The sequence below is a fragment of the Tachysurus vachellii genome, chromosome 4 (assembly GCF_030014155.1).
Source record: "Tachysurus vachellii isolate PV-2020 chromosome 4, HZAU_Pvac_v1, whole genome shotgun sequence".
NCBI classification, from domain to species: Eukaryota; Metazoa; Chordata; class Actinopteri; order Siluriformes; family Bagridae; genus Tachysurus; species Tachysurus vachellii.
The window spans coordinates 15,343,512-15,347,330 of NC_083463.1; the positions used below are offsets into that span (position 1 = coordinate 15,343,512).

At 35.6% G+C, this 3,819-nt stretch overlaps 1 non-coding gene across 1 annotated transcript; it reads right to left on the reverse strand.

Moving 5' to 3' along the window:
• Nucleotides 1–3,384: 3,384 nt before the first annotated feature.
• On the reverse strand, nucleotides 3,385–3,457 carry trnaf-gaa (transfer RNA phenylalanine (anticodon GAA)). Its single transcript has one exon. It is a non-coding gene; the product is annotated as a tRNA-Phe (tRNA).
• Between the last annotated feature and the right edge of the window lie 362 nt (nucleotides 3,458–3,819).

Here is a 3,819-nt window from a genome sequence, read left to right on the forward strand (position 1 = left end):
ATTATGATGAAGAGCTAAACAAACAGCATCATACGAACCATTTATACTCCACTGCAGTACAAAATGGCTCAATATGAGTCACCATATAATACATTGTTTTTATCCTGATGGGAGTAGTCTCTTCCAGGATGAAAATATCTACATCCACAGGGTTTATTAAATGGCTTAATGAGTATGAACATGGATACATCTTACACTATTGCCTTTACAGTTATTGAATCTCAACCAAAATAAAGCTATGGGTGATTTTGGATTAAAATATTAGACAGCAACCATTGTCATAACATGTACTGAGGGAATATGTTTTTGAAGAATAGAATTTATTCATACAGTAAAATTCCTGAGATGTGTAAAATCTCTCGAAGCCTATGGAAAGTGTTCTGATGATCAGAGGTAGTACAACACCTTAATAAAATGATTTTTTTTCTCCATTTTTATCAGTGGTTTTGTAGGTATATGTGGCTCCCCATAGCTCCATAGTCCTGGGTTCAATACTGACCTTGTGTTACTGTTCTTTAAACAAAAGGAAAATACCTATTTATTTTTTGCCTTTTTACTTTAAATTCCATGAAATGTTCGGAATGTCGAGTTTTGCATGTTCTTTCTATGTTTATATGTGTTCTCCACTTTCTCCACTTGAATGGCTTTACTTATTTGCCCCAAGGTGTGAATATGTGTGAATAATGCTCTGTTGAATAATTGGCTGGTGTCCCTTCTAAAGTGAATAAAGTGTTCCTGGAAAAGACCAGATCCAGAAGCAACATGATAAATCAGTTAATGAAGATGAATACATGATGGTCCTTTTCCTGGTGGCATCATCTCGCAACTAAAGAAAAATGCAGAAAGTGGATTTTTGTTGTCTTCCATCTTTGTTTGGTTTGCTTGCTATCTTGTCTGAAATGTGTAATATCACACCACATGTGAGTTCCTCGCCCCAATTGTAGAAAGCTGTTACTATGGCAATCATGATGGTTCCTGCCCCCGGTGGTACAGCTTCATTCCCTTCTCTCATTCTTGTGTATGTCTTGTGTATGTTTGTCTCTTCCAATCCTGCTTATTGCTGCCATCTTGACTTTGCCATGGCTTTCTTCTCGTCAGTGTTTTCTTGAACTGTGTGTGACTTGCTGTTATGTAAGCCCCTAAATGGAGGCCAAATGTGACCAGTGCACCAGTATGAGCTCAATGATACACACTAATTAGAACAAATGTACTAAACAGTGCATTTTATTCAAACCATGCCTCAGCTTACTGATTAACGTTAGTAAATTGAATTGACCTAAGTGTGTGTATGCATGTTGACACATTTCCTTGAAGTTCCTTGAAGGTCTTATTAAAGGGAGAACACACACGTATTTCCTCTTTCAGTGTTCTTTGGATGTCTGTAAAGCAACTCAAAGAATTTACCCCTAACCTGTACATTTCCTACTGGTCTTTGTCTCAAAAGCATCAGGCTCATTCACCCAAAGGTGATTCCACCAATAGAGAGGGGAACACACAGGAAACAAGACAGAGAAAGACAGAGAAAGAAATAAGGAAAAGGAGAGCGTCCATTCACTTCTGTGAATGGCTATGACGCAAATTCTTGGCTGTTTTTGTGGCCCTGATTGACCTCTTACCAACAATGTCTCTGTATCTACATGTTTTCTACAGCCAGTTAGGCACAGAGTTCTGCCAGATTTAAACCCCTAAAGCCTTTGACATACTGATACTGTTGGAACGAGTTGGATTCAACTGTTTTAATATAAATACATATTTAAAATAGGCCATGAAGCTGTATGTTTAATAAAATTTATATATATAACATGTCTCTGGCACGTGGTATGTGGTATAGAAGATACAGATAGGATAATAATTACTTGGATTGGTGCTGTAACCCATTTTGCAGGACTTGTTTTTACATTGTTAAGGATTGCATTGGAAACTCAATGATGCCATTGATGCCAACCTCTGATGCCATTTGTTTTCATACTAATGAAATTGAATAAATCTTTTGGAGAATCCTTAAGTTCTTTGAATACATTTACAGTTTTATTAATGTACACAATAGACGCTCAGTGGTTCCATTGTAGCAAAAATGACTGTGCAGGTAGTGGCATTTAGCCAGTGACACTGCACTCCTGTGGTCATTTGGTTCAAAGCTTATTAAAAGTGTAGTGTGAGCTGGACCTGCTGGTGCTGCACCTATTATAAAAAGCACATGCATCATACTGTTGTGTGAATGCGGTATTGCAAAATAAGCTACTCCACTATGAGAATCCACTATGGTTTGGCTACAACAACACTTTACTCTCACCTACTTAACTGAATAATTTGCACTACGTCAAATGGGATTTACTAAATGTTCTTCAGTGTCTTCTCAAGATACATAAATATTACATAATCCTAGCTCCTTAAAATAGGATATTTAATTCCTATTCATATTTTATATATTTATATTTATTTATATGAATATTAATATTAAATGTTTGTTTTTTATTTGCTAATAGTCAGGAAGACTTTTACTTTGCTTTTCAAACTTCCTGTTGTCACAGACCACTGTACTCAGTTTGGACAGATGTCTGGATTGTTTGACGCACAAAAACAAAAATGAGAGCTCAGTATCAACGTGTACAAATTAAATCTTACAGCCTATTACGCCACCAAGTGGTAAATTTCAATATTAATGAAACCGTGCAGACTCTTATTTTACACGTGATATTAGACAAACATCCCTGTCATAATCCCCCAGTGTAATTCTCTACTAACTGCTGTTTTACTGAGCTTTTAGGCTTTTTAGAGTGGTATAGAATAAAAAGATGTTCATACATCAACAAAAACATGAATTTTGAAATACTGCCTATTCTGTTCTGTTTATATATATATATAATTTGTACACGTTGATACTGAGCTCTCGTATTTGTTTTTGTGCGTCAAACAATCCAGACATCTGTCCAGAGTTCAGTGGTCTGTGACAACAGGAAGTTTGAAAAGCAAAATAAAAGTCTTCCTGACTATTAGCAAATAAAAAATAACATTTAATATTATTCTATTAATATTCATATAAATAAATATACATATATAAAATATTAATATGAATTAAATATCCTATTTTAAAGAGTTAGGATTATGCAATATTTATGTATCTTGAGAAGACACTGAAAAACATTTAGTAAATCCCATTTGACGTAGTGCAAATTATTCAGTTAAGTGGGTGAGAGTAAAGTGTTGTTGTAGCCAAACCATAGTTTATATATATATATATATATATAGTGACACACACACACACACACACATATATATATATAAAATGTGAGATGTACACGGCATCAATCACGCAAATTACGTTTTTGATGAAAGTAAAAACAACTTAGTGCCTTGAAGAAAGAACAAAATGGAACCTCCGCCTGCCGAAACCCGGGATCGAACCAGGGACCTTTAGATCTTCAGTCTAACGCTCTCCCAACTGAGCTATTTCGGCGTGGTGACAATAGTACTACATAGTTCTATGTACGCATCTTGCCTAGTACAACCACGTGGATTATATTGGATTTAAAATGCACTGGGTTTGTATACGTTTATTTGTACTAGTGAAAAGAAGAGAAATGATCCACTGTTCGTTATCAGAGTTGCGTAACGTTTCTACATTCGCCCACAAGAGGGCGGGATTTTTTCATTTGTGGGAAATGTGTGTGCCTTTATGGCTGCCGTTTATTGGTAGCAATCTGTTTATTAACCGTCTTGAAACAGCAAAACTGTATTGTCTTTATAATATGCTGTATATTGACTAATAAATAAATATGTGAACATGTGTGCATGGTGCCATGCGATAGAGTAGTATCC